Here is a 26,245-nt window from a genome sequence, read left to right on the forward strand (position 1 = left end):
AAAAACATTTGACCTACTGTAGATTTTGAGAATATACAGTGAAAAGAGCATTGAATTTGGTGTCTGGAGATGTTGATCTAACTATGCCATTTACATATATGTGTATGTACATATAAATGAGTCAAGCATAATACTAATCTTTGGGACACAAACATAGAATGAAAGTAGAACCTGCCCTCAAGAAGCTTATATTCTAATGAGGAGTTGAGCAAGTTAAACTATATGGTCTCTAGGGTTCTCTGCATCTCCAAAACTATGATCTGATGATCTTGGAACTTTACAATATGTCCTTTAGCAGTTGGGTGCTTTATTGCAAAGCATTAATCAGTTACTGGCTTAATTTATCCATCATAAAGCAGTAAAGGATGAGGAAAAAGCTGGGCTAGGACAGAAGTAGTTTCTCCATTTTCATAGGGAGAACAATATGGAGTGATATTCACTCACTAAGTGACTTGCCACAGATAGTTGGTGACAGATCTGAAACTGATTTGCTAGGGATTTGTTAACAATCATAGGATCATAGGATTTAGAATCTTAGTCACCAACTAGTCCTGCTCCCTCATTTTATAAGTGAGAAAACTGAGGTTTCTGTTTATCACCTTGACATCTTGGTTTATAATAAAGCCGATAGGACAGAGGAGATTTTAACTCCATTCTGCCTTCTTTCAGCAGCTATGAAAGTAACAAAAATACAGGAAAGTAGAAACTTCTAAAGCCTTGCTACAGCTTAATTTGGTCAAGGAAATTCACATTTCCTTCAGACAATTCTGGTTTGTGACATTCAAAGTGCCCCCACTTTAATCTCAGCTATACCATTTTGAGAATTGTGCTGAACTCTAGACTTCCTTAGGCAGATTGTTTAGCACAATAGTGGTAGCATATAACTCTCAAAATATGCTTTTGATGCTGAGACACTAAAGAATCAGGGTAGGAGACTTCTATTTCTCTTATATCCCAAAGAGATCTATAAGCCATCCTGAATCTCAGAGAACCAAAGTTAAAAGGAGGCATGAGGATGTAGGATGAAAGGTTTATTCCTGGCACTCAGTATCTTTTTGGGTGTGCCTTATTCTTAGATATCATGGAATAGAGCTACAAAGCTGTTCTAGACATTTATTCAATTCCGCCTAGAGGATCTGAGAACAAGACTTCCATTGACTGAAATACTTGGAACTCTTTGCCTTGACTCCCAGCTGCCTAAACTCCCAGTTTCTGTTATTGAAATGACAGACCCTGGAAGCTGATGCTACCATCCACATACCCACACAAGGCTCATTCATCAGAAGATTCTAAAGGGTGGGGACCCCAAACAGCTAGTTCTTTGCCAGTTCTGGGTCCTACCTATTGTTTTCTTTCTGGGATTAAAATCAACATCTATGCTCATTGTGTCAAAGATTCTTCCTCTCTGTTATTTCATCCTAATGTTTCATTCCTATCCACTTCAGTTTGCATTGTGCTCTTTGGAACACTATATTATTTTTAAAATTTTCCCTCATATTAGAGCTTTTTATCATGCTCTTTTCATTTTCTGAAACTCATAGGCACTTGGATCCCTCCAGAAGAGGCTTCATTTCTGGTCTTTTTTTCTAATACTCAATAAATCTTGTATTATGCTCCCTGACATATTGGATTTTCTGGAAGAGGGAGCACATACTGTATTTCTCATTGCTACTTCTAAGCCATCCCTTTACAGCCCTCATTCAGTCACCATTCCTATTTGAATGTGACCCTACATTGCTGGAAAAAGTTATGAAGCTATTATGACTGGACCCATTAAAATTTTATGTAATCTAACCTAAATTGGGATTTCACTACTGTGTGGTAATTCTTGTATGATGTAACTAATCATATTCCTTGTAGTAGCTATTCCAAATATTTTCTTCTCAGCTCTTATCTCTTATCTCAGCTCCAGACCTCATCTCCTGTTTTATTCAGGAAAGAGAGACCATTAGGAAGTCTCATTTGATTTGATAGAGGTAACAACTGATAAAGATATTAACTGATATCAAAGAAAGCAGAACTAGGAAAAAAGTATACAATGGCATGAAGAAAGATAACATTAAAATACAATAGCATTCAATTCAAAAATAGTGATAAGCACTGATACCAAAAAACTAACATAGGAATATATTTCTTTCTTTACTCTGGAAAGGTGGTGAAGTGTTTCATATTCTATAAGTCAAAATTGCTGTATTGGATAATTTTGCTTAATTGTCATTGCTGCTGTAAGGGGAGGTAACAGAAGCAGGAGTTATTGGGAAAGAATTGTGGTGTAGAATACCTCAATAAGCATTATTTTTTAAATAGAAAAGAAAAAATAATTTGTCATTAATCTCTCCCCCCTCCTATTCTACATCTCAAAATTCTTCTACTTAAATCTCCCATTCTCTCCTCATTTCTTTCAGTATCTGAGAAAGAGGTGGGCTTTTACCTTGACAAGCTCAATCCCTCTACTTGGTCCTTGATCTTACATGTTCCTATTTCCTCCAGGAAATCACTCTTTTGATTATTCATTCTCTCTCTAGTCTTCAGCCTCTTTTTATTTATCAACTTCTTATAGAATAATCTTATAAAATGTCTTCATATACATACCCAAGACTTAGTCACATTTTACTTGACCCTATCTTCTCCATAAAATATTGTCACATATCTTTATCTTGTTTAGATGCCTAAAAGAATTAATTATAATTATTGTTTCCATTTCCTCTTATCCCACTTCTTAAAATCTGACTTCTAACTCCAGTCTCTGAAAGTACTCTCTCTAATGATACTAAGTATCTTTTAAGGGTTGAATCCACTTGCCTTTTCTTAGTCTTCAATCATCAGGATATTTTCTTCCCTTGATCTCAATATTGTTTTATCTTAGTTCTCCTTCTACTTATCTAACCAACCTGGCTCAGTCTCTTCTGTTGGATCATTATCCTTTTACATACTAATCTTTATTATCTTCCCAGGATCTATCTTGGGTCTTCTCACTCTACAATCTGACTTTAAGTGATCTCATCAATTCTTATGGGTTCATTGATTATCTCTGTGTAGATGACTCTTGAACTTGTTTATTTCTACTGAAATTTTTTCATTCACTCAGATTCACAGAATGATTCTTATCTCTTCCCATTTCATCAATACCAATATCCAATCAGTTGTAAATATTTATGAGTTCTACCACCACAATATTTCTCACATACATTTCCTTCTCTCTACTTGAATCAGTGCTCCAGTTCAGGACATCATCTTGTCTCCCATGGAGTATGGGAACAGGCTCCTAATTGGCCCCTCTAGTTCCATTCTTCTCACCTTTCGTCTATCATCAAAATATCTGGCAAATAAGTTTTCCTAAGATACATGTTTGACTATGTTATTCGCTCACTGAAAAGTGTTCAGTACCTCTTTATTTTCTCTATGTTATGATACTCTGTCCACAATCTATTTCCTACTTGCCTTTCCCAGATGTGTTTCATGTCTGCCTTTTTAATTCATTCTTTGTTCCAGCTAAACAACCGGTATACTTTGTATTTCACCTATTTTTAAAAAATCTTTAACTAGGCTATTCCAAGGCCTAGAATATACTTTCTAGACTCCTTCAGACCATTGAGCACCCCTGCTTTCTAGATTCCTTATCTCCCTTTAAAGCTACATGGAGCCAAACCTAACTTTCCTTATCCCTGGATGATAATACTGTTTCTCCTTAAGCTATCTTTTGTTCCTGTCCCCTGATTCTACAATATGTCATCTCATCCTAGTTATCCTATATATATGTCCTATTCTATATATCCTTCATATATAGTTATATGTAGACATTATATTTTGTACATTCATCTCAAATCCAACCTTCTGTAGAATTCAAGCACTTTTGATTCCAAAGTATCTCTTTGTACTTCTAGAACCAAGCACAGTGCCTACCACACAGAGGTCATTTAATAAAGGTCTATTAAAATGAATTAAGTTGAATACAACCATTATGGCTGCTTTATGGAAAAGATCAAATTATTTTTTATAATCACAGACTCTCAGGATTCAAAGGAATCTCAGTGATCATATAATCTCACCTCATCAAGTATAATTCTTATTTTAAAATTTTTCCCTAAGTGACTATGCAGCTTCCAATTTTAATAAAAAGCCTGAATTTTACTTTCAGATTGTTTTAGAATAGTTTAACTAAATGTATGTGTGTGCATATGTGCATGTGTGTGAGAGAGAGACAGAAAGAGAACGACAGAAACAGAGACAGACAGAGAGAGACCGAGATAGAAACAGACTTGGGTAATCACTGTCCTCTGTGCCAAATGACTGTGGTGGGAGGGAGTGGAAGGAGGTGTGGTGTAAAAAGAACATACATGGGTGGAGAATAAGGGAATTGAAGTATTGACCTTCTTATTTCACATATTATTGTAGAATAATGCAACCACAGGTATGTTGCAGAAGACAAAATTCCTTCCCTAGAGGCTTAGTATCTTACTTAAAAGGATACCCAGTGCATAAGTAAAAATTACACCATTATTAACAATCTTGGAACACATTTGGCATTCCTGCTCTATGAGACAGGCTAGTATTTGCAAATTGAAACTTGGGGAGGTTGTGATTTTCCAGATTAAACAACTGGAATGATACAGTGTTAAACATCAGCTCAATGCATAGTAATATTGTTTATTTAAACAGAGAATGGTATGTGAAGAATTAATCACTAAACAACTTTTACAAGTGTTAGAAATTATATTACTGCTAATTTATGATCGAGATTGCTTGAGTGACCATCTCAGAACTGGAACAGTGACAGAAGACTCTTTAGTTGCCCTTTATTGTTATTGGAGGTCATCAAATTCTTTTGTTTTTTTGTTTTTTTTTTAAAGAAATGGTTTCACACATAAAATCTAATACACTTGTAGAGGTTTCTTGGTTCCTTTTTTTTAAATACCAAAATCATTTCCAAATATATTTTTCTCTTTATTATAAAGAAAAAAAAACCATAAAGCATAACAAACCAACAAGACAACGATATGTGACAGCACATGTAACATTCTGCCCAGGTAGTGCTACCTGACCAGAGAATCCATAATACTGAATCAAATGAGAAGCCCAGGATCTGTGGGAAAGGTTATGTCTATCAGACAAATCCCCTCAATCTCAGTAAACCCTTTGAAGAAAAAGGCTGTTTTATATCTGTCTCATGATCTCCCTAGTCACGAGCTGACGCTTCACATAGATTAAGTACTCAGTAAATGTGTGACCCAAATCTGAAAGGAGACCCTTTCACAAAAAGGGGTCTCTGAGTACAAGTGATACCCAGTTCAATCCTGGAAGAGCCTGTCCTCCAAAACAGAGAATAAGGTTCATCATCCCCACCTCCACCACCCACAATCTCTGTCCTTATCCTATTGTTTTAGAAAAAAAAAATCTCTTAAATAAAGTCAAGATAAGGTTTTTGTGTTACAACAGCTAGATGATGCAATGTGTAGAGTGCCAGGCCTGGAGTCAGGAAGACAATATCTTGATAAATTCAAACCTGACTTCAGACACTTAGTAGCAGTATGAACTTGGGCCAATCACTTAAACCTGCCTGCCTCGATCTCATTTGTAAAAATTAAGCTGGAGAAGGAAATGACAAATTAGTATCTCTGCCAAAAAAAAAATAAATAAATAAAATAAACAAACAAACAAAAAAAAAACCAAAATGGGGTCACAAAGACTCAAATATGACAGAACAGCAACATAACTTTTGTCTAAAATTTCCACAGTAGAAAAGTCACTCAATGTATATTACATTACAGGTATGATGTATATAGTACATATCAGGTATGAGATAGTTATTTTCACAACAATAAAACATGTTTAAAATATAAAAAGTCATAAGAGCCTATTAACAAAAAATTAAAATATAAAATGATAGCCCAGAAATACTATCATATGCCACCGAAAGTAGTGGGATTGCTGAAAAGATATTTCACTTTCACATATAAATTGTGCTTGTCATAACTTTCCGGGATGTCCAAACATCCCACATGATTCAGGATCATAGAAACATAGGCTGTTAGGTTCTCTGGTTAGATAGCCCACCTTGTCACAAATCTGCATCTTAGCTGTAAACTTCTATTCAGAATGGTGCCCTTTTCCTTTGAGAATCTTTGCATGAGTCATCTGGAGCGGGACAACCAGCACCTCACTTTAGAGCTCTCAAATTTACAAGATAATTACCAATACCAGAAATATCTCTATCTTGGGTTTACTATTCATTTACTTGAGCTCAGGGTAAGTAATATGAAGCAGGAGATGTATCTAGAGATTTGTGTTCCTATCTCAGGCTTATCTAAGTGAGCTCATGCTAATACAACATTGCCATGTGCTTGAGTAACAGGCTTCGATGGGGTTGGGAGCAAGTGGGGTGAAAGAAAACGAGATGGGAAATGAAGAGGAAGAAATCCCCTCCCTACCTGCTGGGAAGTGGAAGATGGCTGGGATATAAGTCATCTGGGCTAGATCCAAAACAAAAGGAAGCGAAGTTTTTCTACAACTTTTATGCCCTATTTAGGACACTTTCATCATCCAATTTCAACATGAGCCCTCCTGGTGAAACAAATACTGAAAGACAAATCAGAAGATGTTGATTGAGAAAATTTAATTAATTAAGGTCCTCTGATGCATTTTCATTCCTATAACCCCTGTTATGGGTATCTTTATAACTTGATTATACATGAGATTTGATAATCTGAAATCTTCCCCTCCCATACTAATTTAGGGGATTCCATCTCAGGGTCATAATCTGAAGAGTTACTTGGATTGCACTGTATTTAGAACCTTCTTCATACTGGGTATTCCCCATGCACTATGGCCAGCAAATTCCTACCTTCTGCTTCCCTAATCCTTGTGATCCAGAACTGTTTTCTAACTAGGCAAAACTCCCTCCATTATGACCTTTCCCTACATGAATCCCTAGTTAGCTCAGCTCTGTCCTCTTTAGTCCCTACCTTCTCCTGCCCTCCCTTTCCATGAATTCATTCTCCATTGTTAAAGAAAGAAAAATGGCCTTCATCCTACATCTCCTTCTGTCACAGACCAATCCTCCTGCCCTATCTTCTGTTACTTTCTTCCCTCCTGAATATACCATGTCTTTTAGGTCTCTTGGAATACTCTTTGTGTCTGATTATTCCTTCTCTCACAAACCCTGATAATACAGGGCTTAAAGGAAGAGTTAGCAAATTATTAATTTCCCACTACTGCTTTTGACCCTCCCTTTGCCACTACTATCTTGTAATCACTCTTTTGTCTTTAGCATCCACTCCATTTTATCTAGATCCTTGTCATTGTCTGTTGACTTCTGGGTCAGTTTCTCTCTTCCCCAACAAGTTCATTAGCTAGCTTTTCCACTGTAATCTCTGCCATTTGAACTATCCTGACAATTTGCTTCCTCTGTTTTTTTTCAATTCCCGTGACTTGTGGCTCAGTTTATCTTAACCATGCAGACTAATAAACATACCTTAGATATTCTCCATGCCCCAGTTATCACTGAGTTTGTCCCAATGCCAGAATTACTATGTGTATCTCTGTATATTTGTCTGGGTGAAGTGAAGAAAACTAGAAGGTACCAGATCAGCACTTTGGTTTTTAGTCAGACATTTCAAAGTCCCAGTGAGGGTAATATGAAAGGTCTGAATTTAAGATGGAATGTCAATGTAATAGGAGTTTGAGGATGACTGGAATTCTGGGATTTGTAGTTTTGAGGGAGAAACATTTCTCCACAGACTTGAGAGTAATTTAGATTATCATCTTTCGAAATATGTTTAGAAGTATGAAAAAAAAAAGATAATCTGAGGAGAATGAGCTGGGAGGGAATGAGTAGAGCATCAACAAAAGCAATAATTGAAGAGATGATATCCTCAAATCTAGACTCAGAGCCTTACTAGCTATGTGACGCTGGATAAGTCACTTAATCCTGTTTGTCTCAGTTTCCTCATCTTTCTAGAAAAGGAATTGGCAAACCACTCCAGTGTCTTTGACAAGAAAACCCCAAATAGGATTATGAATAATCAGATATCACTGAAAACAACTGAACAACTAAATAAGTAGACTGGAAGAGATGACCTATATGGTCTCTATGACTTCCTCATTTGGTGTGATGTATTTTAGTTCAGATGTATTTTTAAAACTTTCACTGTTTGCTGAGAAATAAATAGCTTACAACCCTGAAATCTAAGAAACCAGGAAAAGTTTTGTCTTAATTACAGATATTGTCCAGGATTTTAATGATGTGCTCTTGGGTCATCACTTCTTTTGCTTCATTGAAAACGTGTTGTGGTTTTGTTTAGACCAGGAGCCAACTGTCAGGAAGGGGAGTAAAGTTGGAACGATCCACTTCAGTGACTCATCAGTCATTTAAAGTCACATTTCAGCCAAAAAGGAACTGGGAAAATCATCACAGAAAAAAAAAAAACTATTAGTTACTTAGGGTATAGTTATACTCAGAACAATTGAAGTACAATTTTTAAGATAAAAGGGACCCTGAGGACCCTGATAACCTATTCATTGTTTGGGGGAAAGCCTTGTAAATAGTTTCCTTAAAACTCAAAATGGAATTATTTTATTTATATTTTTCCCTAAGATATTTTCAGAATGGGTCCATCAGCTAAAGAGACACATAGAATTCAAGTTTTCTTTGGTTTTCTTTTTTTTTTCCTGCTTTTTTCCCCAAACCCAGAATAATAATGTTAACTATACCTTACCTTACTTATGCCATAGGGAATTATAAATAAAAAATATAAAAGATAAAAGGGGCAGCTAGGTGGTGCAGTGGATAGAGCACCAGCCCTGAAATCAGGAGAATGTAAGTTCAAATCTGGTCTCAGACACTTAACACTTCCTAGCTGTGTGACCATGAGCAAGTCACTTAATCCAATTGCCTCAGTTAGAGAGAGAGAGAGAGAGAGAAGAGAAGAACAGAAAGACAACATGGAATACTAGAAAGAGGATTGGCCCTTCAAAACTTAGCCCCTCCTTATCTTTCCAGTCTTCTTACATCTTACTTCTTGACATGTATCCTTCAATCCAGTAGCCCTGATCTCCTGGATATCCCATTAACAAGATATTCTACCTCGTGGCTCTCAGCATTTTCTCTGACTACCTACTGATCTCTCAGGCTTCCTTTAAGTCCCCCCAATATCCCATTTTTTATAGAAAGGCTTTCCTAACTTCTTTGAATTCCAATGCCTTTCCTCTATTATTTCCTATTTATCCTGTGTATAGCTTGAAATATATGTGTGTGTGTGTGTGTGTATATGTACATAGAGAGAGAGAGAGAGACATGCTTACTTGTTCTTTCTCTCATTAGCTTGTAAATTTTTAAAGATCAGGAACTCTTTTTGTAACCCCAGTCCATGGCAGATATTTAATAAATATTGATTGATTGACTCCAGGATTACAAAATCATTGAGTCAGTTTGAGAGTTAGAAAGGACCTCAGCAAACATTTAATCTACCCTATTTGCAAAATTGTTGTTATTTATAAAATTTCATAACAATTTTCTCATTTAAAGTTATCAAATTAAAAATCTAATTAAATTTAAGTATATTTAATCCCACCCTCCTTATAACAACCCACAACTCACAAATAGATGCTATTCCCTTCTTTTGAGAAAAGAGAGACAAAAAGGGTTAAGTGACTGACTTGATCTGGGTCATATAATTAACAAGTGCCTAAGGCTGGATTTGAACTCAGGGCTTCCCAACACTAGATCCCTGGCTCTATCTACTTTACCTCTTAGATCTGCCTCATGATAGAATATACTTGACAAGTAGTCATTCATCTTTTGCTTAAAGATTTCCAAAAAAAGAAACCCACTATCTCTTAAAGCAACCAATTCCATTTCTAGACAGCTCTAATTATTAGGTTATATCCTATCATTAAGCAATTAAATTTACTTCTTTGCATACATTTTTCAGATGAGGTCACTGCATTATTAGTTCTATTTAATCATTTTGCTTTGTTACAAGAGGTCTCTAATCTCTAAATCTTTGTAATGTAATAAAAAAAATCAGGGAAACTCTTAAAGAAAGGGAGATAGCACATTGATCCTCAAATCTGATGTAAGAAGTCAATGTCATATTTAAAAAAAAAGTAATGGATATTCCTACTATACACAGATATTTTGCTAGGTTCTGGAGAATCAAAAAAGTCTGAGATGTCTTCTCTGTCCTCAGAGAGCCTCCAGAAGAGGAAAATAACAAACATACATAAAAAGGTGAATTTGAGTGCAAAGTACTTGGATTTAATTAAATAATATGTATTTAAATTCCAACTATATTTTACATTCTATATGTGAAACTGAGGCTATACATGAAACTATCTATGCCCTTAAGTAATATACATTTTACCCATGGAAGGGGGTAACATATGCTAATATCTTAGAAATGGTATAGATAAAAAGAAAATGAGACAGAAAATTCAAAAAGGGAGAAATCACCAAGACTCAGGTAGTGGAAGGTTCATGCAGTGAAGTAAAATTTAAGTAAATACTTGAAAAATGGGTTGATCTGAAAACAAGTGCAAAAGACTGGCAAAGTGAAAGGAATTATATTAGCAAAGATTAAAGAGAGCAGGAATACATATAATGTTTAGGGAATAATGAATCAATTGTAGTCTCAGAATCATATAACTGAACAAAAACTTAGACATCACCTGGTCTAACTCCAGTTTTATGGATAAAAAATATCATGTCTGAAGAAGTTAAACAAATTGCCAAAAATTGCACATTTTTGTCAGAATGTGAACTAGCATCATAATCTATTCTAAATCCTGGATCCCAGAGGTATTTTTTCCCCCTTTATTCCTCTATGCTATCAGTTTGGCTGGGATAGAGTGTTCCTATGTCACAGTAGTAGAGATAAGGTTGGAGAGGTGGTGGTTAAATTCTGGGGAAGCATGGAAGAGTGGAAAGAATGCTAGCCTGGGAGTTAGAGGGTGTGGGCTAGAATCCCAGCTCTGCCACTATCTGTGTGACCTTGGGAAAACCACCTAACCTTTATGGGTCTGCATTTCCTCATCTTTAAAATAAGGAACCTCTGATAACTCTAGATTTGTTCTCCCAAGAGCTGAGACTTTATCCAGTGGGCATTGGGAAGATGTTAAAGTTATTCAGGTAAGAGATGGTTTAAGCAGTTTTTTAGGCAGATTAATCTAGCAGTGTTTTGTAGAATGGACTGGAGGAATAGACCCTGGGGGCAGGAAGACAAGTCAAAAGCTTATTTTAATAGACCAAATGGAAAGTTTTGAAGGCAGTAGGATTAGAAAAGAAGGGACTGGTGAATGCACAGTTTGGTTAAAATCTAAACCTTGTCAAAGGTTATTATGAAACAGGACAGCTGGGTTGTACACTGGATAGAGCTCCAAGTCCACAATCAGGATGACCTAAATTCAAATCCTGACTCAGATACTTACTAGCTGTATGATACATTTAACTTTGTCTGCCTCAGTTTCTCAATTTGTAAATTGAGCTGGAGAAAGAAATGGCAAACTACTCCAATATCTTTGCAAAGAAAACCCCAAATGGGGTCACAAAAAATCTGAAATGACTGACTGAATAACAACAGCTTATTAAACAAATCATCATAAAATGTTATGCAATCCTGTTGAAAATCATCATTCTGTTAAATCAGACAGACTGGATTAGCCATTTGTGGTGTAATGATCCCTTCTATTTATGCTGATAATTGACAGATGTTGTTTAATGAATTGTATTTTTCCATAATCCTATTAAAGCAAGTAATTTCCCATTTTAAAAAATGTAGAATTTACTTGCTAGATAGTATAGAAGACCAAATTATCTCATGTAACAGAAAAGAAATAGATCACATAAGAATTCAACTTAATGAATCTAGTAACTATAACTCTCCATGTTTGGAGGATGAATGATGTGGAACATTGATTTTTTTTCCCACTAGTGTTTAAATGGGATCTCTCAGAACCTTATAACCAGTACTTTTTGAAGTAATAGTATATAGTTGATGACCTAAAACATGTACTGCTCTCTAATAGAAGACATTTGATCCCATAGCTATGTATTACATGTGAGATATTGTCCTAAACACTAGAAATACAAAGGCAAAAGTGAAATGATCCCTACCCTCAAGGAAATTACATACTTATTAAAAAAATATATTTTTTGTTCCCAATACATGCAAAAACAGCTTACAACATTCACTTTTACAAAACCTTGTATTTCAAATTTTTCTCCCTGCCTCCCTCACCTCTTTCCTCTCCAAGACAACAATCTGATGATATAAGATAAAGTTATGCAATTCTTCAAAACATATTTTCATTTTCATCATGCTGTGCAAAAATAATCAGGTCAATTAGGAAAAAAATACAAGAAAGAAAAAAAAGCAAGCAAACAAACCAATAACAACAACAAAAGATGAAAATATTATGCTTTGATCCAGACTCAGTCTCCATAGTTCTCTGTCTGAATGCAAATGGCACTTTCCAACACAAATTTATTGGAATTGCCTTGAAGGAGAGATTACATAATAATGGGAGATACATCATATACCCAAGTAGATGGAAGTGGAGGGTTTCATGAACAAATATAGCATTTGAACTGAGTCTTATAGGAAACTAGGGATTCCAAGACATGGAGGTGAGGAAGGAGAGAACATTCCCTACATAGGGGACAACCAATGTAAAGGCTGAGATGGGGAGAGGGGCATTGTTTATGAAGAACAAGTTAATGTGATTGAAATGAAGCGTGTAAGGAGGGAAGTAGATGTTAAGAAGCCGAGAAAAGTAAGAAGAGGATAGATTATGAAAAGTTTTAAATGTCTAATATATGCCTCTTTTTGCAATCCCAGCATTTAGCCCAGTTTTTGACATTATAGATGTTTAATAAATGCTTATTGACTTGACTTGAATAATTAAAAAGTTTATATTTGATTCTGGAGGTAATAAGGAGCCATTGAAGTTTTTAGGTGATTGACATGATTGTAACCACACTTTAGGAAAATCATTTTGATCAATATGGGGAATGGATTAGAATGAGGAGATGATTGAGTCAGAGAGTCCAAAGAGAAGAATATTGCAGTGGTCTAAGTGATAGAATCTGAACCAAGATAGAACCTGAGAAGTGAGGAGGGCACATATACAAGGTCAAAATCACGGAATCTGGCAGCAAATATGTGAAATGACTGTGAAGTTTAGCTTGGAACATAATGTGTCTTTTATATATTGTAGGATTAACAGTATTTCATTTAAGATAATTACTACTAAAAATTAATTTTATTTCTAGAATTGCACATCTTCCATATAAAAGATCAAGGAACATTAACATTAACATTACAAATATAATATAAATTACCTTGAGAATAAGTCTCTGGAAATAATCATACAAAATTTTTTTTTCTTTTAGACCCTATTTCAGCAAAAACAGATATTAATTTGACTCTCTCAGGCATGTTCATAGCCTGAAAGGGGAGACATATAGAGAAGGGGGAACATATATTATGCAGCTGAAAAATGATAGCTATAGAAATGCTTTTTCTTCATATGTCTTTTTTGGACCATCTGATGCTTAAAGTTCCTATTCCTGCATTGTTTTCCAGTTCCATTATCATCTTTGATTAATCTTCAAGACAGTTTCCAGTTAGAGTTTTATTTTGGATCTTCTTTTATTTTATTTTTTTTTCTGCTGCTTTTGCTTATTTGCTGCCTAGGCTGAGAATTTTATTTCTCATTGAATCCATGTTTTTATTTAACTTTTTCACTGTTTTTTTTTTCATCTTGTTGATTTTTGTTATCAATTTGTTTTATTCTATTTTGACTGATGACAGATGTTTCACTCTGAAGGCAAATCTTGCTTCACTTGTAACACATTTTCCTTGATTTCCTTTGAAGGGTTTTTTAGTCTAATTTGAAACTTCTTGTATTAGATCCAGATTTCTTTCTAAGGACATTTTGGAATAAATTTGGAATTCTCTCCCCCTTCTCGTGACTTCTCTTCAGGAGGATTATTTTTCCCACTTGCTTTCTTCTTTGTCTTTTCCTATTCTTTATCTAAGAAGGCATTCTTTTTTTTTTTTTTTTTTTTTGCTGAGACATTTGGGATTAAGTGACTTGTCCAAGGTCACATAGCTAGGAAGTGTTAAGTGTCTGAGACCACATTTGAATTCAGGTTCTCCTGACTTCAGGGCTGCTGCTCTATCCACTGAACCACCTAGATGCCTTTGTGATGTCTATTCTTTCAAAATGTCTCCCACATCCATACCCCTTTTGGTCTACCACTACCACCAACCCCTTCAATGTACACACATGCCTTTCTATTTCTACTGCTGCCACACTAATTTAGGCTTTCCTCATTTCCTCTTACCTGGACTACTGCAATGACCATTTAAAAAGTCTACTCACTTTCAGTATATCCACTCTACTTCACACCCACAATCCCACATCTCTATGACTAGAACTAGAGGAATATTCTTGATATAGAGCTCAACCTCTTGATTATAAGCTTTTGCCACCGCATTATTTATTATCAATTTATTATCTAGGTAAGAGGCCTTCCAAATATGATATCAATTAGTTCCCAAGCTTTGTATTACTTCTCACCCATTTTTATTTCTACTTTAGCCAAACTGGATTACTTGCCATGGTCCAAATTCCCCCTGCAATATCCTGCCTCTTAATTGTTTCTCATGTTGTCCCCTCCATATGAAATGCCTTTTACAACTCCATCTAGAAAAGTTCTACTTATTCATAACTCCCAGATCGAATATCATCTTTTCCATGAAGCCAACTCATTAATATTAATAAACTATTGAGATTTAATTTAATATTTTAAAAGCAATTAAATATTAATGAATAATTGTTAATGTTTCATTGATATTTAAAAATTAATAATAATTAATAGAGCTATTTCCCTTATAGAAATTATCTCTTCTTTTTTTTTTTGAATTCCTTTTGTACTTTTGTTATATCTCTTTTTTTTGGTGTTTTGTATTAACTTGAGGCAGCTATGTAGGACAGTGGACAGAGTGCTGTCAGGACAAATTGAGATCAAATGCAGCCTCAGATCCTTCCTGTCTAAGTGACTTTGGGCACATTATTTAACCTCTGTCTGCCTCAATTTCTTCATCCATAAAATGTGAATATTTTTGTAATGGCAAATCAGGCCATTTTGTATCTCAATTCTTACCTGTCTCTTCGTTGTTGAATGGACATTGCCTCAGAAAAACTGAGGCCTGGGAAAGACCTTAATTTAAGAAGGTTGAGGTCATCCACTGCATCCTGGATCATTGTCAGTCATGTTGACTTTTGCCTTGCCACTGGACTTCAATAACTTTGGAGGAAAGAGTGAAATGTATAACTTTGAGCAGCTCTGCCTCACTTCAATTCATGTGCAAGTCAAGACATTACTGTCATGATATCATTGGTCCTCTTTGAGAAAGAAGAACCAACAACAGCAACAACAAAATGACAAAAATTAATAGTAACTACTTGCCAGAGTTATGAGAATCAAATGAGCTAATATTTTAAAAGTGCTCTATAAATGTTAGTAACTATTATTATATAATCATTTATTCAAGTGTGTGATTTCCTTTATTGGAAAATAATTTTTTTGTTGTTGACAAAGATTGTTTTAATTTGTTTTTATATTCCAGACTCAGCTTTTGACATAGTTCCTTGTAATTCTCATGCATTGCACAAATGTTTATTGACTAAATTAATTGATGAAAAAAACATGAGTTACAGTCCTGTCTCTTGCATTCTCACTGTCTCCTGATCATAAAGCAAAACATGTCACTGCCGTGAGTCCTCAGTTGATGACAGAGTAAAGAGGTCTGAATATTTCCAAAAGCATAAACCTGTGGTAATCTCTAAGTTTTATCATTGTTGAAAATGATCTCAAGGAAAATGTATTAAGGAGACATTTTAAGGCACAATATATTATTTATTCAGAGATGTCTCTTTGGGGAAAAATTTTAAATCATAATGTAATATATAATATACAATAATAATATAACATAAATGTCTTTGTAGTGTAATGGAAGGAATAGGCAAATAGCAATAAGGAAATTTGGCTTCTAGTGCAAATTTTGCCATTAACTTGTTTTGTGACTTTGGTTAAGAATCACTTACATATGTGGTAGCTAGATGGTGTAATGGATAGAGGACCAGCCCTGAAGTCAGGAGGTCCTGAGTTCAAATATGATCTTAGACACTTGAACACTTCCTAGTGACCCTGGGCAAGTCACTTAACTCCAATTGCTTCAGCCAAAAAAAAAAAATCAATTACACATTGTCTTAGCATCTTCTCTAGATAAAACCATGCTCCTTTTTGAGAGAAGAAACTAGTAATCAAGGATTTCTAATTAATTCAGCTTTAAAGAAGGTGACTAGGTACAAATGCATAGGACATAGGTCACACAAAAGAAAAATAAAAAGTGAGCAATTCAGCAACTTAAAAAATTGCTTCCTGTTCTGCTTATTTTTTTGTAGTGTTTTGCTGATAGAGGAGTGTAGTGTAAGCCTCCAATGCTGGAAAACTGAACTGATTCAGAATCCTCAAGTGATTAGAGATAGGGTAGGGATAAACACAGCTGGAATTCCCATGAGCTAGACCTGAGAACTTAACACACACACACACACACACACACACACACACACACACACCATCCCTTTCCTATCTGTCTGATTCCAATACAAACTAAAAGAAGGAAGAAGGAGAAGGAAGGAGAAATGAAGAGGAAGGAGGAAGAGAAGGAAGAGGAGGGAGGAGGAGGAGGAAGAAAAGGAGAAAAAGGAGGAGGAGGAAGGAGGAAGGAGAAGGAGGAGGAGGGAGAAGGAGGAGGAGGAGGAGAAGGAGGAAAAGAAGAAATGTGCTTTGGAATTTCATTAAATATTTCTAATCAATTTAGAGCTTTGTCAGGTTTAGAGGATTATCAATCTTTGTATGTCTCTCAGAAGTTTATGCAGATTTTTAGCTAAATGATTTCTTCTCCAATTTCTATTTCTGCCTTGCTATTATTAACTTGCTACTAACAAATCTCAAATACTTTAAAAAAAAAATAAGAAAGCTATATAAACTGCTTAAAGCTTCAATGGTTTCCCATTGTCTAAAAAGTATTGACATTCAAGCTACTCCCAAGGCTCCACTGAAGTCTCATCTTCTACATTTCTCAATCTTCCTTAATCTTAGTGCCTTCCCTTTGAGATTACCCCTCCCCCCATCTATCTTGTTTGAAAATGGTTAGGTTGTCTCAATCCTATTTCAGTGTGAGCTCTTTGAGACACAGTTTATTTGGTTTTTTGTTTGTTTGTTTGCTTTTTGCATTTCTTTATATTCTCAGTGATTAGTACAATATTTGACACATAGTAAATGCTTAATAAAATATTAATTGATATACTGTTTGACTTCAGTATATGTGTCAGGAAAACAACAGCTCAGAATAATTTTACATAAATAAAGAAGGATTAAGAGAACAAAAAAGATTTTTAAAAAGCTATATAGGAAAGAAGAAAGGGAGCAAAAAAAAATGATAGAACTGGTTTGTGATGCTGATAATGAACAATGTGAAGTCAGAGTTGCTTTTCTTATTTTGTTTGTTTTCTTTGTCAGAAAGGATGACCTTTGTACTGAAAATGTTGGAATCAAAATGGCTAATAGCATTGACACCAAATAAAAATTAAATTATAGTCAGAGATGACCTATGAATCCTCAATATTGTATATAATAACCACAACTAGCATTAATATCGTGTTTTAAAGTTTGCAAATATCATCCCATTTTACCCTCATAGCAACTGTGGGATGTAGGTACTGTTATTATGACCAATTTTTACTGATTTGAGGAAAAGGAGGCAGCTATAAATTAAATGATTTATCCAAGAACATACAACTGATAAAGATCTGAAACTGGATTTGAACTCAAGCCTCTCTGATTCTAAGTCCAGCATTATGTCCATTGAAGAATCTCTGGAACAAAAGATAAGTTTTTTTGGACTAGTTCCCCAAAATAGGAGTTGATTATCTGAGAAGCTGATTTTAGGATAGTAATGCAACTCAAATACAAAGGCATCCCTGTGGCTCCCATACTGACTTTAATAAAAATACACATTATCTATGTTGAATTGTATTTTATTAATTTTGTTAAACATTTCCTAATTATATTTTAATCTGGTTTGGGCAGTAACATAAGCCTGTGGGCCAATAGTTTTACATGTCTGCTTCAGACTATTGAGGATGATGTATTGGGGCAGTGATTCTCAAACTTTTTAGTCTGAGGACCTTCTTACATAATTAAAGATTATCAAAGATTACCAGCGGTTTTTGTTTATGTGGGTTATAGCTATAAATATTTATTATATTAGACTTTAAAATATCCTTTATTATTATGAAAATTGTTTTAATTTCATGTATAAGACACCAAAAGACCTCAACAATCTTAGATTGTTGTCAACAAACAAAACTAGAGTTATGCAGTACTGATCTCATGTTATGTTGCCATTTGGATGGGATGATCTCCAGAAAATAAAATTCTCATAAAAACCTGATAAAATTCAGGCCACTCATGGATTCTCAGAAGGCAACAGTTTTTCTGAAAAGGTCAATGGCATCTATTCTGGCTATCCTCGGGTAACTTTTCTGTAGTAAGACGTACCTGCCTACAGAATAATTTGAATTAGCTGAAAATTAATTGGAAGACAGCAAACTACCAGAGAGGACTTTGGAAGCATTCAGGATGCTGTCATTTTAAATAGAACTGAGGAAGCATAAGAGACAGTTAAACATTATTGGGAGGGGGAGGGGAGAGAATTTTCTTCCCTAGTTAAGCAATTGTGTAATGAAGAAGCATTTATTAAGCACCTATTTAGTGACAGTTACTGTGCTATGTGCTGAGAAAGAAAAAAAAATGAGTTGGTACTTGCCCACAGCTCCTCTGTGGGCACACACAGCTTTCCCCAACAGGGAAAGCTGACTGGTTCCCCTTCATTGATCTCAAAATGGAATGAAATAAGCCTATTCTTTACTTTGGTATGAAATAAGTATTACTCTCAATAATACTTAGATAAACAGAGAGAAGCTAATAGGCTGAAAGTAATTTATAGAACTACTGAAAGGAAGTTCACTCATAAGCCTGACCAATATATTCATTCCCACATTTTCCGAGCTGATAAGGAGAGGTAGACATAGGACCCAGTGGGATATTATGGGAGGAATAATGGAGAGAGAACAGGAAATGTGCAAAGCAAATACTCTGCCAGGAGATAGTTAGAGAGGGCATATGAAAGGAAGAGTGACTTACAGAGCTTCAGCATCAGAGGAATGTGATTGTTATTTATCCTTCCCCTGTTGTGGCTAAGTAAATCTGTTTTTATTCATTGCTGAATGACCTCTTTGATATCAGACTTAAATTTAAAAAGGGATTGGCCTGTCAGATTCAATCTAGAGCATATTTACAATGCATAAGACACAGGGCTAGCTACTAAGGATACAAAGATTAAAAAAAAAAAGTAAAAAGAAAGAGTCCTTAATGAAGAGTTTACATTCTACAGAAACAGGATTGCCCTTCTCTATCTTCTCAAGTCTTGCTTTTCTTGTTCTCTTAAGGATTTGTCAGAGTTCTAATAGCTACTGGGCAGCTTGGTGACTCAATAAATAAAGTGCCATGTCTAGAATCAGTGCAAATTTCTGAGTGCAAATCTGACCTCAGAAACTTACTAGATATATAGCCCTGGACAAGTCATTTGACCCTATTTACCTCAGTTGCTCATTTATAAAATATGTTGAAGAAGGAAATGGCAAGCCAATTTACTGCTTTTGCTGAGAAAATCCCATGGAGATTTTGGTGACCCATGGGGGTCATCAAAAGTTGGACATGACTGAGCAACATTATATGCCAGCAACTGTACTTATCAATGAGGAAACAAAAAGAGACAAGACAATCCCATTCTCAAGGAGGTGACAATTTAATAGAGGCGACCACATGCAAATTAATCTGTACAAAGCAAGCTATTTATAGGATTGTTGTTTGTCCTTCATTTTTGAAAAGTATCAGTATCATCACAGGATGATGTTTTCACTTGTTCATGAATTGGATTTAAGTGATGCAGAACTGCACAGTCATCAGCCTCACTCTCTCTTCCAGAGTCATTGAAATTCAGGGGCAAGACAAAAATCAAGATAACTGGCAATGGCCCAGGATGCGGTGGATGACTTTGGTGTCTTCAATGTCTGGCCAAGCTCTAAGCACTCCATAGTACTTGCTTCAGCAATTTTTATGGTCATTATAACAAACTGTTCTCATCCACCCACTTTGTCTGGGAGGTCTTTACATGCATGGGACAGACACCCTCCCCCCCAACTCAGTCAGTTACTCTCGATCTGGAAATCTAGGTTTGCTAAGGTGTGGCCACTGTGCATACTAAAGCTTTTTGGAGCCACAAGTGAGAATTAAGTGCTCTATCCATGTGCTGTCTGGTTCATAGTAGGTGCTTAATAAATGTTAATTGATTGATTAATATTATGTTCATTTGACATCTTCCTCAAGGGAGGACTAACAGAAAAGTAGTTTAAAATCAGTAAACATTCTTATTTGCTTTTGCAGAATTTGATATGGAGTCGGAGGGCACTTCAGAAGTTATTTACTATAATTCTTCATTTCCCTTTTTTTTCAAATTATTTTTTTCCTCTAACAAGTATTTATTTTTTTTAAACATTCCATTTTCCTCCATCCTAACTGTAACAAATACACATAATCAAGCAAAACAAATTTCCATGACCATGGAAATTTTGGATATTGACCATGTCCAAAAATGTGTCCTAGTCACATATTGCGAATCCCTGTGAAAAGGAATCACTGATGTCTGGGATAATGATTGATGATTGTGTTGAAATGATCATAACTCTAAAGTTATTTAAAGTTTGTTTTTACAACCTTGGTATTATTGTAGAAATCGTTCTCCTGGTTCTACTCCCGTCATTCTGTAATACTTCATACCAGTTTTCCCACATGTCCCTGAAACTTTCTTTATTTCTTAATAATCTATGCTATCTACGTATCATAATTTGTTCTTCTACCCTCAAATTGTGGATTAAGAATCTTCAAAGGGGGATTAGGAGACAGCAAAATATCACTAGATAGAGTACTGGGCCTGGAGTCAGATTTGAGTTCAAACCCACCTTCGTATATTTACATGTATCTCCCAGCAAGTCACTTAATCTTAATTTTCCTTAACTCACAGGTGAAGGAGATGGAAAAGAGAAAATACCACTCTAGTACCTTTGCCTGGAATACCATATGGTTAATAAGGTCACAAAGAATAGAACCCGACTGAATGAAATGACCACAACATTCTCAGTTAATAGACATCACAAAATGAGCTGTTATAATTACTTTTTAACATATGGACCCTTTATCTCTTTCTTTAATCTCTTTGTAACCCAAGATGCAAGATTTTATTCTAGTCCTCAGATGTTCTTCCCACTGTACACCTGGAAAAGATTGAAGGTATTGGCTAGGATGGAGTTTGTTTTTGATTTTATTCATCAATGTTCAGAGGATTCCTTCCTCACTGTAACGATTCTGATAAATACAACTTTATGACACACCAAAGAAACTGCCCCACAGGCAAACAGTCAAAAAGGTGGTTGCAGTCACTAGGAGTTCCCCCAAGAAGTTCAATTAGCGGGTGGAGTAAAATACAGATCTTACCCTATCCCGCCCCTCTTCCACAAAAAATCACTAATGAGCGGCTGCAGACTATGCTTTGAGCAGATAGTGTCCTATAATGGGGCGTAATAACTAGTGCCAGACGCCCAGCCATCCTGGCAATCTGCCTCCAGAAGTCTTATCCCCATCTTCATTAATAGGAATAACAACAGTTCTTACCAGGGTCATAAATAAGAGGACTGGAGCAGGAGGGGAGAAGCAGAGCCAACCACTGGACGGGAGGAGGGGGGAGCTACCACAGATGGCTCCGTGTACATACCTTTCCTTTCTTTCCCTTCCTACCCGGAGCTAGAGAGTCAGCGTCACTGACTGGTGAGTAGGACTATTGCCCCATGGCGGGGGCGGGACGGGAGCTGGGTGCTTTCTCCTAGGCTCAGTGGGTGCGAGGGGCTCTCTCTACCCCTCTGGCCGGAGTTGGTTGGAGCCGGTTGCGGGCGGTGAGTAGGAGGAGGTAGAGGAGATCTGGCGGGCCCTTGGGTGGGGGGCCAGCGCTACTCAGTCTGGGTCCGAAGAGGGCGGGCTGCAGCTGGAACAGACTGACTGAGATTGGGACTCCGCAGAGTGGAGCAGGGCAGGGCAGGACAAGGGCACTCTGGGGAGAGAGGGACCTTCAGGAACTCGCCGCAAGAAGCAGCAGAAAGGATGACAAGGTTAGTGGGGACGGACAAGAAGTTACTTCGCTCTTTTTCTCTAGGAACAAAAGCAGGTTCGAGGGTCTGCTGAGTAAAGAAAGACACGGGGTCGAATGGGAAACAGCCAAAAATTGTATGATGATCTTGGGGAGGGGGCACCAAGAAGGAGATATGGGGATATTGGGGGAGCTCCTCTTCCCGCAGAATCCTTGGGGCTAGAGTGAGCTGTCTGCAGAGAGGAAGCGCGGATGCTAAAGGGGTACTCTTCTTCATCTTGGGGGGCTAGGCAACAGCGTTTGTAAAATAGGGGACAGACTTTGCACGATTCTCTCCTAGCAACCCCGAAAGGGGGAGTTGAAGAAATTTGTAGGGACCCCACAAGCACCTCCCTTTGGCTGGGGCTTTGGGACAGAAGTGCAGAACTGAGGCTACCCCAGTTGGGATTACCCCGAAGTGGAATGGGAGCCAGCATTGGCAAGCTACGCGACTTTGGGAGGAAGAAACAGTCGGGGAACTTGGGTGGGAGCTTCCCGGCTGAGACTTTTTCTACTTTACTGTGCGGGAAAGTTACCTCTGTCTTAAATCCTCTGAAGCCGACCGCGGCTTTTGTTGCCTTGTTTGACATATCCCTGGTGCTCAACTTCGAAAAACCGAGACTACGAGCTAGCCCCAGCTGGTTGAGGAGGGGGTTGGGAATGGAATGATCACTTTTTTGTTGTTGTTGTTTGGGAGATTTAATCACACAGATCCAGTCAGTCATTTATTAAAAGCACCGAAGACCTGGCTCACCCAAGCCAGAGCCAGGAAATTAAAAGGCTGACAGGCAGTAGCTCCTAGGGCTGGGGTTTCCTGTTTTAAAGAGCTTTGTAAATTGAATCTACCTCCTCCATAAATCCATCGACCCTTCTTATGTAAAAGAGAAACCTGGCAGACTGGGGCAAAATGGATCTAGGAGAGAAAAGTGTTATATTTGACAAAGTCAAAGGACCTGGGTTCTAAAGTGAGCTCTGTGCTGTAGGACTCAGTACTTTGCACGGAACAATACAGGGTTTTAATTTCCTCATCTGTAAAATGGGAGTACGAGGTGGACAAGATGACCGTTAACGACCTTTCCAGGTCTCAATATCTGAATTTCTGACTAAGCCTTTACCTTTTATCTTCCCAACTCTGTCTTTACCAATTTGCTCCAGGCTCATCTCTCATCTCCCAACTCCTTTAACTCCCCTAAAGTCTCCAGTTATTAAATAATATACTTCTGTGAATGCTGCCCCACCTAGGTGCGGAAGGGAGTGGAGAATGGAGAAGATCACTTAATATAGTTTTGTAAGAATTCTTTGTAAAAACTGAGTAAAATGTCGGTAAATAAAATTTGTGCGCCCCCCCACACCCGCCAAATTATGTATGAATGATATTTTTAATTGTGTTGAAATGTTAGGTGTTTGGGGGTTTGTTTGACTTGGTCTGATAACTAGAGTGTTTTGGTGATTGTATGTTTTCTTCGAGATTCTTAAATTCAGTCTTGTCGAATTAGTCTGATATTTGAATGTACTATCAAGGGTTAATTAAAAGTATACCCTGAAAGCAGTAGGATTTTTTAATTCTAGTAGCACAGCAACAAGTTGTTTTGGAATAAATAAGCATTTAGGTTATCCAGTATTAAAAAGAAAAGCTTATTTCTTGGATGCTATTGCTTTAGATGGTAAAAATACTCATAAGAAAGAACACAGTTTTCTTGAAAAATAGTGAAACAGTAATCTTTCATGTTAACTTAATCATTTAAAAGTATTATGAATGATCTATAAAAGATTATTTTCCATTAAAAATCATTCATTATTACTTGGAGAAAAAATTATTGCACTTGAGATAATGTAAGTAACCAGTGCAGCCTTCACCTCTGGAGACCTAGTGGTTTACAAATCCCAGTCTCACTGACAAATGGAAAAATGAGATGTTTGGTTTTAGTACAGTCATCATTTTGCTCAATTTGCAATCTTCAATCTGTTTCAAGCAGCTGGCAGCTGTTGCTGCTAGGATGAGGCCCAAGACCTTTACTGTAGGGGGTGCAGTCTGGATCCATAATGGAGGTGGGAGAATAAGAGGATTCTGAGGAAATTATGGCAAGAAATTCATATAATTTCTATCTTCCAGGAGCTTGACTGAAGCCAGAGCTCTTCACCATCCTTTCCAAAAGAACTTCCTTTTATTTACCAAATTGTGGAGGGGAGAGAGGAAGGGAGAAGGAAGTTAAATGGGAGGGGGAAGGGAGGAGGAGGAAAGTAGGGGAAGAGAACAACTTTTAATTGATTTAACAATTAGTAGCTAAATTGCTTCATTCCCTCCCCCTTTAGAACAAATCGAAACAAACAGAAAAAAAGCTATTATCCCAGTTATGAAAAGACTTTTTTTTTAATCCAAAAATACAATGGAAAAGTAAATGAGAGAATTAGATTTATTTCAAATCATTTTTAGTAGACTAGCTCTGGGGATTATGACTTTGTTAATTTTTAGCCCATAGCATAGTGTAGCTTGCCAAACTGCAAACTTGGAAGAAGGGTTAGTTTTGCACCTATTCCAAAAGCACACGTGTTTCATGAGTTAGATTGCTCATGCAGATGTTTGTCTTTTGTCATCCCTTATAACTGATTCTTAACCTGTACATGTTTTCTGCATCAAACAAAAACAAGTTCCAAATGATCTGCTTAATCTACAATCCCCCATAATACTACATTATTGCCTCTGGGCATATTTTAATAGGATTCATAACACTAATTTGGCTCCTTCAAGAACTTGTTTTACAGCATGTGTTGGCTTTACTCAAACAGAATGCATTTTAAGGTTCTTTTTGCCTATAGGAGATCTTGGTATTTAGGAATCACCAAGTATATTACAGGTGTTAGTTACCAGTAATTGCCTACTATTTTTCTTTACCATTGAGTGAACTGATTTTCATTTTATAGAGCAAATCTGTATTGGGCAAAAAGGAGTCTTTTGAGACCTAAGTCTAACCCTTTTGTGCCTAAGATATGGGATGTTACATTCAGGATTTACCATATGTAGCCCTTGAATGGAGGCTGATTGGCATCAGCCCCAGGGGACGATATAACATATGTCTTCATGAAGCATCCCCATGGAAGAGATGTGCAATTCTATTGTTCATGACCTATGACACTACATTGATGTCTGTACCATATCATCCCTGGTAAAGTGGACAGCAGATGGGATCATAGACACAACAGATGCTACTTTTTAAACTCAGGTATAAAATGAAACATTTATACATTTCATCCAATCAGTTTCAAACAAACACTTATCTCATCCAACTTCACAGGTGCTGCTAGCAATATGCATTAAGACTAACTAATATTTAAGTTGTCTTTTGTTATAGGAGTATAATATATGCATACATAGGGGTTCAGGGAACAGACTTCAACTGTTAAAAAGTTTTTACTATATCCTGGCCAAATCAGGGGGAGAGAGACATGATAGCAGACACCTTCCTTCCCTCCTTCTCCTCTACCATATAGAGAAAAATGTGAGAGAAAATGATAAGGAACCTATAGTAAAGAAAAATCAGCCAACTCAGAAGGTTGTTCTATGTTGTCCTCAAATATCTAAGGAAACTGGAAAGGTCTTCATATGTTGATGAATGATGAATGAAAAGGTAGACTAATTCCTAGGTAAGCTGGTAGTATTTACTATCATTTTAGATTAGTAAGAATCATAGAATTTCCTACCAGAAAGGGATTTTAGAGATCCTCTAATTCAGTCTTCCCCCATTCCCTACAAATGAAGGACAATCAGATTAAGTACCTTGTCAGAGAGTAACAGCCAAGACTCAAACCTAGATCTGGTCTCCTGAATTCTTAATCAGCATTCTTTCTATTAGGCATTCATTTCTGAGTTTCCTTCA

General features: G+C 36.5%; 1 protein-coding gene across 12 annotated transcripts in view; it reads left to right on the top strand.

The window, feature by feature from the left end:
- Positions 1-21,886: 21,886 nt before the first annotated feature.
- Positions 21,887-26,245, top strand: part of PHLDB2 (pleckstrin homology like domain family B member 2) — a 142,492-nt gene continuing 138,133 nt past the window's right edge. For 5 of the 12 annotated variants that reach the window (XM_031959646.1, XM_031959650.1, XM_031959649.1 and 2 more), the window contains exon 1: positions 22,153-22,353. The gene's annotated coding sequence lies outside the window, so the exon portion shown is untranslated. The other 7 variants (XM_031959643.1, XM_031959642.1, XM_031959647.1 and 4 more) reach the window with 4 other exon arrangements.

This window comes from Sarcophilus harrisii, chromosome 3 (assembly GCF_902635505.1).
Source record: "Sarcophilus harrisii chromosome 3, mSarHar1.11, whole genome shotgun sequence".
In the NCBI taxonomy this organism is placed as follows: domain Eukaryota; kingdom Metazoa; phylum Chordata; class Mammalia; order Dasyuromorphia; family Dasyuridae; genus Sarcophilus; species Sarcophilus harrisii.